The sequence below is a fragment of the Equus asinus genome, chromosome 1 (genome assembly GCF_041296235.1).
Source record: "Equus asinus isolate D_3611 breed Donkey chromosome 1, EquAss-T2T_v2, whole genome shotgun sequence".
Lineage (NCBI taxonomy): Eukaryota > Metazoa > Chordata > Mammalia > Perissodactyla > Equidae > Equus > Equus asinus.
In genome coordinates this window covers 107,658,086-107,672,264 of record NC_091790.1, presented here as the reverse complement: position 1 = coordinate 107,672,264, position 14,179 = coordinate 107,658,086, and the positions used below count along the sequence as shown (strand labels likewise).

Genomic DNA, 14,179 nt, shown 5'->3' with positions numbered 1-14,179 from the left:
TCGCGTGCTCCGCTGCTGCGGCTCAGGGTTTCAGCGGTTCGAATCCTGGGTGCGGACGTGGCACTGCTCGTCAAGGCTTGCTGAGGTGGCATCCCACATGCCACAACTAGAAGGACCCACAACTAAGAATATACAACTATGTCCTGGGGGGCTTTGGGGAGAAAAAGGAAAAAAATAAAATAAAATATTTACTATCTGGCTGTTTAGAGAAAAAATGTGCTGGCCTCTGACATAAAGGGTTATTGTGAAGATTCAATGAGACACTCCATGTAACATTCTCCATATAGTTAAGCAACCAATAACTGTCATGGATTATTGTTATTTGTTAATAGTAAAAAATTGTAAAATCATTGTGATGTCATTTCCTAAAATTCAGAGAGACATCTTTACACGGATCAGGAGCAGACCGCCCAAGAAGTAATGCCTTGGGATCAGTGGGCTAGACCCTCTTTTTGATGGAGGTGGCCGAGGTGGTGTGATGGCAGGACGTGCTGTGCAGCTGTCGGTGCAGGGCAGGGCGCCCGGTGGGGCACAGACAGCAGCTGCCGCAAGCCATCCATTTCAAGTAACTGATACTCTGCCAGTCCTTGATGGAGGATCTCTTGGTCACAGGTGTGTGACACATGCATATTCATCACTGGCCCCACTCCTAACTGTGCAGAGGAGATTAGAGAAGGAGTGGGAAGGGCTGAAATCATGCTTAGACCATGACCAGAGCAGAGCCCATTTCCATTTTCCTTGGCGGTAACTGCTTTCCCCAGATGTATTCTGCTTGTCAAGAGTATGCAATAAGGAGAGTGTGGTCTTGCACCTAAAATTTTAAGATGTGAGCTTAATAGAACAAAACGTAGGCTAAGAATCCAAAAGAATAAGATAGATCTAAAGCTGGTAATTTATCCTAACTGGCACTGCTGGCCCTATATTAGTACATTTGCAAATAATCTTTGGTCAACACCAAACATTACAATGGTTCCCATAAATCTTTCAAATAATCTTCATAAAATTGTCTTTCAAAGCAAATATTTAAAAGATCTAAAGAGCTTACATGGAGAGAGGGATTTTCAGAAACAAATCACTGCCTGTCCTCTGCTCCTGTCCAGGGCCTTGGGCACGTCACTCCATCAATTTGCACCTCGCTGCCCTGCATGGCAAAGGAAGCTTTAAACCCACACAATTAAAACAGCCATGATTCCAAATGATTCCTTGCTGCATGCTGGTGGGTTTTCATTTCCCTCCTGACAGGATCATAAATAAACTGGAGTCCGTAGGAAGCGAAGAACATTACCACCAGGAGGAGACCTCAAATTGGCCAACGGTTTACATATCAAAATGGAATGAATGAATCACGCAAACTCAGAGTTGTAAAGTTTTCAGTGCTCATCCCAAGAATCTTCCTACCAAATCGTCTCACTGTTATTATTTAAAACAATCGGGCCCTCCTTTGCATGTGGCAGCTCAGTAAAAACCGTACACATGACATTAATAGTTAGGGTCATTGCCCTGAAGGAACTTAGCAACTAAGACAGTCAAGGCTGTCACTGGTGGAAATGAAGAAAGCCAGTTCTACCACGTGGGCAGACGTCATCAAGGACCAGCTAACACAGTTTTAGAGTTTCCAGTTCATTCAAACTAATATTCAAGTTGGTTCAAAGCACTTGGCAATCTCGCTTCTTGAAAGAGACACAGGTGCTGCCTGATTTTAGTTAGCGGCGAAATTCTCCACAATGTCCTCCTTCAGCCCCCCTCACTGAAGCAGCGTTCACACCGAACCAGCCTGGCAGCGCATCCAAGCCTTCAGCTTCCTCAGCATGAGGAAGAGTCAGCAACCATCCCATTTTTCAAGTCAAAAGATAGCTTCTGAACGGCCGGGAGCAGCAAGGACATCTACACCGAGACTCCACACAGCTTTCTCCCACTGTGCCTGTCTCCAAATTTCCTCTTTTTGTAAAGATGCTAGTCATACTGAATTAGGGCCCGCTCTAATGATCTCAGTATAACTGTAAAGACTATCTCCAAATAAGGTCATATTCTGAGGTGCTAGGGGTGGGGACACCTATGAATCTGGAGGAACACCATTCAACCCAAAACACATTTCTAAAGCTCCATGTCTATACCCAGGTCAATGATGACTAGCATTTTTTCAACTTTATCTAAGTATAATTGACAAATAAAATTGTAAGACATTTAAGTGTACATCGTGGCGATTTGATATATGTGCACACTGCGACAGGATTCCTCCCTTCTAGTTAATACATCCACCATCTCACCTATTTACCTTTCTTTTAATCAGAACATTTAAGTTCTACTCTCTTAGCAAATTTTAATTACACAATACAGTGCGATCAACTTTAGTCACCAAAGTCATACATTAGATCCTCAGGCCTTATTCATCTGATAGCTGAACGTTTGTACCCTTTTACCAACCTCTCCCTATTTTCCCCACCCTCCAGCCCCTGGCAACCACTTTTCTACTCTGTTTCTATGAGTTTGACTTGTTTTTTAGATTTCACACATAAGTGATACCATGCAGCATTTGGCTTTCTCTGTCTGGCTTATTTCACTTAGCACAATGCCCTCCAGGTTGATCCGCCTTGTCACAAATGGCAGGATTTCCTTCTTTCTCATGGATGAATGATATTCCATTTTATATATATATAGAGAGAGAGAGAGAGAGAGACCACATTTTCTTTATTCATTCAGCCATTGAGTGACGCAGGTTATTTCCAAATCTTGGCTATTGTGAAAAACGCTGCAATGCACATGGGAGGGCAGTATCTCTCCGAGATCCTATTTTCATTTTCTTTGGATATATACCCAGATGTGGGATTGCCAGATAATAGGGTAGTTTGACTTTCAATTTTTTGAGGAACCTCCATACTGTTTTCCATAGTGGCTGTGTGGCTACTATTTTTTAAGTACTTGTCGTTTCTCTGAGGTGCACAGGAACAGAACAGATGCAAAGGAACAGAATAAATACAAACTATAATTTATACACAAACCTGCTCACAAAGCTCGTTGCATGTGTTTCTCTCTGTATCAGACCTCTAAGCACATGCAGTTTGCAAGCTGAATGAATTTAATATGTTAAAATGGTTTCATGCTTTGTTGACTTGTGGGGTTGCTAGTTAGTCATGGCTGACACTAAAAATTACTGATTTTCCTCTTTAAAAATATAAATAGGATATGGCTTGAAATAAAACAATTAGATTTCTAAAGACTATTACTGACATTGAATACAACTGGAAAGAAAAGTATTCGCTGAATTGACACCCTTTTTTTATCATACTGACTCAATCTGACTTTCACATATGTATCATCATTTGTCAAAAGTTAAGAATTCAGTTGGTGTTTTGAAAGCAGTCCTACCATGCAACATCAAAAAGGGTATCAATCTCTCAGATTGCAGCACGAGACCATTCAAAAGTTCATTCAAAATCAAGTAGACATAGTTATTGCCAAGGATGTATGATACATACACATCTCTGAAGCAAATTTGGCAGAATATTATGGTGGAAAAAATAGCAAGCGCATTCTACCTAATCAGAACATAGATTGATGTCATCTTTCTCTCAGCACCTTCATCTTTATCACCATTCGTCACAGTGACATTCTCTCGTGAGGGAGGGTTGAACGATGAGAAAATGTGTGCGTTTCACATTCATTTTCTAGCTAAAGGAAGAGAAGGACTCAAGGAACTTTTCCAAAGCCATACAGTATACAGAGGTTTCTTAGTCTATGCACAGTAGCCCAGTACTTCTCAAAATTTAATCAAAAATTTCACATAAATTTTTACTCTAGGTGTCTCTCAAATATGGCACCACTGCTTTGAACCCAATCACTATAACCCGCTAACTCATTGGGAAAGGCCACATTGTAACTCAACTCACATCTTGGAATACAAAGAAAACAACAGATAGTAATACTTAATGACAACCCAAAAAGGGGACAAAGTTCAGTTCCTCATCTGTTGTGAGCAAAGGTAGAAAATTACAAAGGAATTCTTTTGGGTCACAAAGATGTCATTTAGAGCTCACGGCAGCAATTTAAAAAATAGTACCCTTCTGGATTGAGTGATTTCACCTGCCTGCTCGACTGCTTAATTTAGAACCAGGAAGCAAATTACAGTCATACAGAATCCAGGCATGAAATTATGAATGTTTGATCTCCCACGGTCTAGACTTCAGCTATGTCTTCAAACCAGGGCAGAGGACAAAATTCCCCAGTTTTCTCCAAGAAAAGATCCACGTGACATTTTGCAATATTCATATTCAGTCTTCATTCTTGCATTCACTCATTCATCTAATATGAGGAGACTTTCACACATAGCACCATGCCTAATGAGAAATGCAGCTCAGGCTCCTACTGGAACACAAGAAGGACTGGGTTTCCATAGTCAGAATCCTGGGGAAAGCTGACAGAATTATCTATCTATTATGAACAAGGCCAAAAAAGTCTGGATTAGCTGGATGACTATTTCATTATCTGCTTTCTTTTATCGTGAGAGACTTGGCCTCTCAATGTTATCTAGGGCAAATATCAAATATTTTCATGCAGTTGAGGTATTTCTCTTCACTTACCACCTGTCCACCTCTTTACTGATTTTCCTTTAGTCTTATTTGCTTGGGTTTCCCTTGGTATCTATTATGCCATGCTCTTTCAGTAGACAGAATAATCTATCTGCTTAGATATCCTGAAAAGTTGTTCTTGAACTGACCTTTGATACATTACAGGAGTTCACTCATCATATAATTATTGTGCAAAGCAAAGAATCCTGTTTAACATGAATAAGCACCCCAAATGTGTTTGGAAAGTTCACATTTTCACATATCTAACTTTCTTAAGCTGGAACCATCTGTCTGCAAAGGAACAAAATAACTGGAGAGGAGAGACAAAGTAAAGATTTAATTGTCTTAAGCTGAAATAACTTTAGCTTTGACTCAGTAAATTCTTATCAGCGCGTTTCTTTTCAACGTAAACATATTATATATCTCATTTTTGCAGAGTGATTTGTGAGTTATTTCTGTTTTACGATGTCAAATTACCTCAATGACCTAAAGCACCACAATGAAATCTCTTTAAAATATTTAGTATTGGATGCTACGAAATGAAGCGTGACACTTCATTTCTCCATTAGCCAAGCAATCACCACAAACATTTTTATTCTCCTCCCTTTCTCCTTCTTTCAGATTTTAAGTTATTACTCTGTTCTTTACTCTCTCCTCATTATTTAAATTTTTCTTGCTCCTTCTGCCGTAGGACACTTCTCCAGTATGTCACAGCTCTCGTTACCCACCTGAGCCTTCCCTCCATCTGAATTCTTCACACTCTCTGATCTCTACTCTTCCAATCCCAGTCCCAGCAAATGAATCTGGCCATGAACTCATTCCCTCTCTGCTGTCTAATGAGTGCCCTCAAAGTCCTAGCACAGCAATAAACCCTTGAGATATTTTACCTCCCACTATGATTTTGCATCAAGGCAACTACTACTAGGAACATACACTTCCATGGGGTTTTAAAAACCCTATTCCAACTATCAAAATGCAAGGTCCCTTAAAATTTGTGAGATAAAATACATATCACGATTTATGTAAAATACAACACATGATATGTTAATACAATCAGTTTTGAAGTAAACTCTCCTTTGTTTATATTACAGTATTATCTCTGAATTTCTACCTTACTATTTTGTTCATATTACTGCCATGTCAATGTTATTTCCCTAAAAGTGGAAGGATTCATTTGAATGTATTAAATGTATATTAAAAAATGGCTTTCAGTTGTCACGCTACTAACATCAGGAACAAAAGACTATGTCAGCAAGTCATTTAACTGGTCAAAGATGCCAAAGCAAAATTCTTCCAACTGTAGTTTTATGGAACACCCGGAACCACCTCAAATTACCCCAAATTCTTTTCTACTTCACTTTCATTTCAGTAACTGCGACTTCCCAGTAGCTGTTTTATTATTCCAGTGATACACACAGCCAATTTCTCCTTCTGAAATGTTTGAAATCCAATGCCGCCTGCTAAATTGAATGCGGAACCATGTACCATATTAAACACTTCAATAGCAAGTCTAACAATGATGGACTCCCACCAGAAGCAGAGAGCGGAAATCACTCTTCATAAATATAGGAAAAAACACCGCCTAGTCAATATTGAGGACAGATTTATCTTGTCACATATCAAAACAATCTGTGGTCAATACCAAAACACCATAATGAGAGTTTACAAGGGGGGCTGATGGAGCATTTCTGTATTTATTCAATGGGATACCAGAGGGGAAAGCAGCAGAACAGAGAGGAGAATATTTGCAATGCAATTAGGGGAGACAAGTGCATCTGAACGCACACCAGACGCAGGGGCCTCCCCTTAAATTCACACAGTCCAACGTCTTCATGCAGCGAACAGCGTCCAAATGCACTTCCTACAGTTTTAAAACTTTTGTCAGTTAACTAGCTGTTTACCGAGGGCCTCGCCTGGGTGCTCAACATTTCGGGTGCGCCATCCAGCTCTATGGACGTTGTTCCAACACCATCTGTCACTTAAGCTTCCACAGATTCAGAAATTTCAATTCCAACTAATCTACTACTCGGCACTCACACCGCAGCTATAATTCAAATTTCGACATGAAGCTTGAATTCCTTTTCAGCGTTCTTCAACTCTGACCCAGCTCCCCCCACTCCTTCAGTGAAAAGGGCCAAGACAACAGCCCAGCAAGTGGGGCAGGCAAAACAGGGCCCCTTTGTTCCTCTGTCCTTTCAGCTCCCTATTGAGGTGAGGGCCTGAAAAGCTGCGCAAGGCTCTGGGAGACAGCAGCAGGCTAGCTCGCAAGCCACCCTTCCTCAAAGACCAAAAGACTCCAGGATGAAACTCTGTCGACAATCCAGTTTTACTGTAAGGCGTAATTAATGGAAGATTAGTACTTTGGCTTTCCCTTTCTCTTGAGAGAGCATCTGTTAACGGTGTTTAATACGAGTTGGTAATGTTTGCCAAAAATGTATTCTGTGAATCAAACCATCCCAAAGCCACGGGCATCTAAAAGCAGCATGAAATTAGCTTTAAAGTTGAAATTTGGAGAAAAGATCGCTACAAACTGAATACATATACTGAATTTTTTGAATGCTCTCAGCCCACTTGAGAAAGATAAATCGAATTCATTGCATATTACACAGTAGAAGACCTCCTACACGATTCCCTCAGATTTCGTTGGGAATATATTTTTCTGGTCACAGTGGATTTTGAACCAAGGTACCAGGCTCATCATAAAATTTTCATACACACATGAGTACATGCATCTTCAAAATATTCTTTCCAGCCCTTGCTATCACCTTTTAATCAGAAGAATTTTTAAGAGGATCATTTTCGTCTGCTGGTATCTGTCATTTTCATTCTCATGTGAAGCGAGCAACGCTTTAAGTTCAGGGCAATATGGAAGAATATCAGAGAACACAGAAGACAAGACTTGTCCTTCCGGGTTTTAAACCGAAGAAGCCATTTGGATAGGACGTGCACTAAAACAGCATCAGTGTGCCCTTTACCATGGCATTTCTTAGATTCACTAGTTATTTAGTCACTTAAGGGAAACCCTCCATTAGACTTTAAAAAATTACCTTTTCCTAATTTGAAATTCCAATCTTGTAAACCAGAAAAATAGGTCAATTAAGTTGACACCACATCTTTTTTATTAGCTCGGCTAAGCAATTATAATTGGGTAGTGAGGGTTTATGCTGTCATCTTTGAAGATGCAATCGTGGGCAGGAGTGCCCAACGCAGACCTTTAATTTACAACTCCAGCATATCCGTAAACATTCGGCATAGGCTATGCCTATATATCAGATTTGCTCTTGATCTGGGTTAAAATAACGTCATTTTTTTAACAAAACAAAAGCATACTAATATTTAACGTGTCCTTAGAGCAAAATCACTTAGGACAAGCGCACTACGGATATATATGGCCTAATGCAACACTAAAAAAAATAACATCAATGCATGTCATCAATGCTGGCTTATCCTGCACTATGACACACAGACATACCTACTCCACTGCATCTATTTCAAGCTCTGCACAAAGTATAGGGTCAATTAACACTTGTTAGAAACCATACATCTTCTTACTAATAAAAGTTAAACCAATAAGTTAGAAAATATTGTGAATGATTTATTCACAATATATAGTCTATTAATTTATAACTTTAAAAAGTAACAGCTATAGCTCTTTATACCCTCTAGGATGGCTATGATCAAGAAAATAGGAAATAAGTGCTGGCAAAGAAGTGAAGAAACTGGAACCCTTGTACACTCTTGGCGGGACTGTAAAATGGTGTAGCTGCTACGGGAAACAGTGTAGTCATTCCTCAAAAAATGAAAATAGAATTACCATATGATCCAGCAATCCCATTTGGGTATACACCCTAAAGAGTGGAAAGAAGCGACTCAGAAAGATATCTGTACACTCATGTTCATTGCAGCATTATTCACAATAGCCAAAAAGTGGAAGCAGCCCAAATGCCCATTGACAGATGAATCGATGAAAACAAAATGCGTATGTACATACAATGGAATATTATTCAGCTTTAAAAAGGAAGGAAATTCTGACACATGGATGAACCTTGAAGACATGATGCTAAGTGAAATAAGCCAGTCACCAAAGGACAGATACTGTAGGATTCCACTCCTATGAGGCACTCGGGGTAGTCAAATTCACAGAGACAGAAAATAGAATGATCCTTGTCAGGGTGGGAGGGGGGTGGGGAGTTATTGCTTAACACGCATCGAGTTTCAGTTTGAGAAGATGAGAAAAGTTCTGGAGAGGACAGTGGTGATGGCTGCACAACCATGTGAAGTATTTAAACTATACAGTTAAAAAGAGTTAAAATGGTAAATTTTATGTTATATACATTTTACCACAATAAAAAAAAAACTTAGCAGGGCCGGCCCGGCGGCACAGCGGTTAAGTTCACACGTTCCGCTTCTCGGTGGCCCAGGGTTCGCCGGTTCAGATCCCGGATGCGGACATGGCACCACTTGGCAAGCCATGCTGTGGTAGGCGTCCCACATATAAAGTAGAGGAAGATGGGCACGGATGTTAGCTCAGGGCCAGGCTTCCTCAGCAAAAAGCGGAGGATTGGCAGTAGTTAGCTCAGGGCTAATCTTCCTCAAAAAAAAAAAAAAAAAGACTTAGCAAAAACATCACATTTTCTAGAAATATATTGCACTTGCTCCCCTATTTAAAGACAACCTGATACTGAAAATTTATAGTTGCTAAAACTGGAGGCAGAGCCATTCCCATGTTGTCCTCACGTAGCCCTCTCCTTCACATTTTGATAGGGAAAATAAACATCAGCTCATTTTGGTGCATTTTCCTATTCTTAGAAACCTCAGTCTCCGATGTCAATAAAGCTCTTTCAAACTAAAGAGGCTTTTCATTTGCCTGGGTGGACAAAGGGACAAAGGGTGGACAAATTACAATAAGCCACTGGATCCTTGCCCCAGCATCCCTAATGCTAGGAGACCCCTAGCAGCTCCTCCGCCCCCACCTGGAGGAAGGGTCAGGGCTCGTGCAGGTGGAGAAGCATGAAACAGAAAAGGGAAAGTGTGTCTAAAGGAATTTAGTAATTTTCAATCATTTTCAAATCACCTCCTCTTTGCCACTCATCTCAGCAGTTGAAGGCTGACCTACAGCAGTCTTTGGATGCAAACACAGAACCTCCTAGAGAAGAATACTATAGGAGCTCTATAGTCTAGGTAAATTTGCTTTCCATTAGCATGCTTCTTAGATGGAAACTGTTTGGTGGAAATGGGAATGAAACGCCAAAGTTTTCTGACGGAGGCAGCAAATCAGGACTACTGTGGACTGAATTGTGTACCCCACCTCCCCGCAAATTCCTATGTTGAAGCCTTAATCTCCAATATGACTGTATCTGGAGATAGGGCTTTTTTAGGAGATAATTAAGGTTAAACGAGGCAGGAAGGGTGGGGTCCTAATCCTATAAGATCTGTGGCCTTCTAAGAAGAGGAAGAGAGAGAGATCTCTCTCCACATGCGCCACAGAGAGAAGATGGTCATCTGTGTGCAAGCCAGAGGGGAGCTCTCACCAGAACCCGCCCATGCTGGCACTCTGACCTTGGACTTCCAGACTCCAGAACTGTAAGAAAATAAACGTCTGTTCTTTAAGCCATCCAGTCCATGGTACTTTGTTTTGCAGACCCAGCTGACTAAGAAAAGGCCTTCCGATTTCATGGCGGCGACAATATCAAGAGAAAAGCATGGACGCCTCATGCTTTTGGCAGTGACCTTAGGGGCGAGTAACGACTGTGGGAGCCGCGAGTGGGCTTTCTCAGCTGTTCACAGTGTTCTGTTCCTTGATTTGAGAACTAGTTACATTGGTGTATTCAGTCTGGGCAAGTTCATCAAGCTGGACATTTATATGTGAAAAAGAATCTGTGTGTGTGGAAGTATGCAGCCACAGATGATAAAAGGAGAATTAATCTCCCCGAGGGCAGGAACTCTGTTTTCCTCACCCCTGTATCCCCAGCCTGGAACAGTAGGGCACGTGCTCAGCAAATATTTATGAGTGAATGAATGAATGAAAGAATCTCTTTACCAGAAAAGCTTGCTGTGGGGGTCCATTAAAAGGCTCCTTTGTACATACACAAAATAATATCTGCAGATTCTATTCATATTCAACCGATTACACAAGGAAAACTGCACCTACACGAAAGCATTACTTGAATGGATTCATAAGAAAATTTTCTACAGTCCAGGTGTATACATTCTCTGTACCCTCTCTCTCATGCTTCTGAAGCACTCACACCCAACTATTCTTGTCATTGTCATGTCGCCCTCACAGGAAGTACCATTTCCAAGGATGACTTGCTTTTCACTTACTGTCACTGTTGCCATAACAAAAATGATCTGGTGTAAGGGCACCAGCCTACAGTCCAAAGACCTCGTCCGGACCCTGCATTAGAGGGATGGGCGACCTCTCTGAGCCCCACTGGACTCATTCTGAAACCCAGAAGTTTCGCTACAGTGTCCTCTTACAGCTCTCATATTCCTGCATTATGTGAAATGTTTAGCAACTTTCCTGTAATAAAATAGAAAGCAGGCTGAAAGAAGACCATGAGTCAGTAGGATTAAGAATGCAAAATGAATTCATTTTTCCAGCTGGTCAGTAAATTACAATCATTCTAAAAGCTATTCCAGGAACAGCTGATTCTTGTTTCTACCAGTTAACACGCAGCATCTTTGTAAATGCACTAGGAATTTAGGATATCAAACGCTTTCCTAAGACTTTGTACTCGGGTCCCGTTCAAATTCAACATCCAATTTGAGGAGTAAATCTTCTGCAGTCAAAAAAAGTCTACAGAAGAGATTCAGAGCTGGAAGCCCGAAACAGAAACATTTGCCTTTTCTTAAAAAAAAACAAAGTTTTCTCAAAAATTGTGATGTTCCAGGAACTCTTGGCCTCTCTCATCGCAGGGGTTCTGGTCACTAAGGACACTCCAGTGACGGTAACTGGTTGGACTATAGGTTAACAGGCGCGTACCTAAAAGCTAACAGGAATAAAGGAACACATAAAGGAACTCAAGGGCAATACCAGCAATAAAAGGCCATTTCACAATACAATTGGCTGAGTTACAATATTGCCGGCTCCTGTGAGGTCTGCAGGGGTCAGTTACATGGGCTTATGTCCCTAATTTTGAACACTCAGTGGTTTCAGGCTTCCCCTAAATTAATGAACGATAAGCCCCAAAAGGCCCCATTTTCAGTCTTGGATGGTAACGCGTAGGGGCAAAAAACTAATCCTCGCTCCCCGACTTCCTAGCTGTGTGGCCTTGGGGAAGTTACTTGACCTCTGCAGGTCTCCGTCTAATTTTTTAAATGGGGGTGTCGCGGACATTAAATGAGATGATACGTGTAACACGCACAGCGCCCGGAGTATCTGAAGCTCTCAAAAAATGCTGCGTAGAAGGTATCTAGTTGTCTAAATCTATTTCAGTACTTCTGGAAGGTCTCATTTACTTGCGAGCTATTATTACAATATTTTAATAACAGGGCACGGTTAGCATAAAGCAGTCCCACCCAAGCAGTGCCGCCTCTGTAGGTCTGTGTTCAGTGACTACCGTGTTCCTTCCCAGGACAGCCCCAGGGGGAGCTCCTGGTGCAGAACGAAGGCCTCCTGCCCCGTTACACTCGCTTCCTACTCTTCCTGCAAGAGCCTCGAGCGAGAAACAGCCCAGCCCCTCAGATGCGCACGTGGGCGCGTGCACCCTACGGGATCGGCAAGGGAAAGGACGCTCCCCTCCCAGGAGAGACGGCTCCGCGCCGGATGTCGCCTCCGGCTGGAGCAGCTGATGCGAAAAGGGAGGAGGCGGGTGGGAAAGAGCCGCCCCTGCTCCGCGCCCGCCGCTGCGCAGGGGCGGCCCCCGGGCGCGCCGGGCACAGGAGATGCGGCGGCGGCCCGACAGCCGGGCGGGAGGGGAGGGGATCCGGAGGGAAGGGAAGCAGCCCCCGGGGTACACCGCTCTGGGAGAAATGACGACTCCCTGGCTCACTCGAACCCGGCACCGGGATTCCGACTCTGCGCACTGGCAGACGCGGGCCGGGAATGGCCGAGCGGGCGAACGGCGGGGGACCAGCACGTTGCGGCGCCCACCCGCGCGGCGCAGATGGCGCGCGCCGTGAGATGGATGCTCCGGAGCCGGCAGGCACTCCCGGCTCAACACAGCATCCCCGGGGAAGCTGTGGCCAGACCCCACCATTGGGAGCCTGGGCAGGGAAGGGGCTCTTCAGAGTCCGCCCCAAGCCCCGGCGTGCCAGCCCCAAGTCCCAGCCCCCCGGACGCTGGGCGGGGCGCCTGGACCCCCGAGGCCCGCACCTGTAGGGCCAACAAAGCCCGGGGAAAGCCCCCCACCCTGCTGCCTCCGCGGTCTCTTTGGTTCCCCCCATTCCCCATGTCCAGGGCGGCGAGAGCGGAGGGCGGCTCGGCCCGAAACTCCGGCGATCGGCGCAGGTGTGAGCGCATCGGAACAAAGCCCACGCCCAGATGTATCCGCCGGCCCCGAACGCGCACCCGCCCAGCGCGCCGGCCGCTCCCTGCGCTCCTCGCCCCGCCGGCTCTGTGGCGGGACCCCCAGCCCTCGGGGTCCCTGCCCGGGAAGCCGCAGTGCCGGGCCTAGGAGCCTCTCCAGGCCCGCCTGCCCACAGAGACTCCAGGCGGGGCTGCCCGGAAAGCGTGGGGCGCGGGCGCGGATGCTGAAGTTGGTCGCCGAGCGGAGGAGGGGATGGGCGCCCGCCGGGGGCCGCTGCATGTGAGCGGTGCCCTCCCCGGCGCCCGTGCCCTCCGCGCTGCGATCGGGGGCCTGAGGGCAAGCAGGGGGCCGGCGACCAGGTTCGCCCGGCCGCCGGGAGGGCGCTGTGCGGAACCCAGCCGGCGTGCCAAGAACCCCAGAGCAGCCCCGCGCCGTCCCCGCTCCCCGAGGTGTCCCCGCCGCAGCCGCGCGCCGAGCTACTCACGTTCTGCAGCCGCGGCCGCCCAGAGCCCGAGCGCAGATGGCGCCGCTCCCGCGCCACCGCAGCCTCCGGCGGCCCGCCGTCCCCGCGCCGTCCCTGCGCCCGCGCGGCCGAGGCTCGACTGCGGCGCGCGGCCGCCGCGCCCCAGGCAGGCAGGCAGGCAGGGCTGGCCCGCCGGCGCCCCCGCCCTCCCGCGCGCCGGCCCTGGTCCTCCCGCAAGCCCGCCCTCCCCGGGGCCCCCGCCCCGCCCCGCCCGGGCCTGCGGCGGCGGCGAATGGGCGCCTCGGGGACCGGTGGCCCCTCACCTGCGCGGCCGCGCCGCCGCCAGCCCGCGTCATCCTGCGAGCGCGTGCGGTGGCGGCTGTCGGGGTAGGGGCCGGGGGGTGGGGGCCGGGGGGCGGGGGCGGTCCGGGGACGCGGGTGGCTGCGATCCGACTCCAAAAGATGTTCCAGAAAATGGGTGGTTTTTCAATGCCACTCTCCTGGGCTTAGGGTTCTGTGGGAGGTCTGCGTTCTTCTTCTTTTAAAGCATTTAATTTCTTCGAAACTCGCCCGTTGCGATGGCTGAGATTGGTGGTTTTTTGTTTTGTTTTTAATTTCTTTTGCAACTGGTCTTTCCACACAGCCCTCAGAAAGGAAGACTGCATCAAAAGGTAGAGGCT

General features: G+C 45.7%; 1 protein-coding gene across 20 annotated transcripts in view; it reads right to left on the bottom strand.

Annotated features, from left to right (window-relative positions):
• Positions 1–13,895, bottom strand: part of NRCAM (neuronal cell adhesion molecule) — a 252,691-nt gene extending 238,796 nt beyond the window's left edge. For 19 of the 20 annotated variants that reach the window (XM_044770200.2, XM_044770256.2, XM_044770235.2 and 16 more), the window contains exon 1: positions 13,521–13,659. The gene's annotated coding sequence lies outside the window, so the exon portion shown is untranslated. Of the gene's footprint in view, positions 1–13,520; positions 13,660–13,822 lie in introns of those variants that run through there. The other variant, XM_070504877.1, reaches the window with a different exon arrangement.
• Between the last annotated feature and the right edge of the window lie 284 nt (positions 13,896–14,179).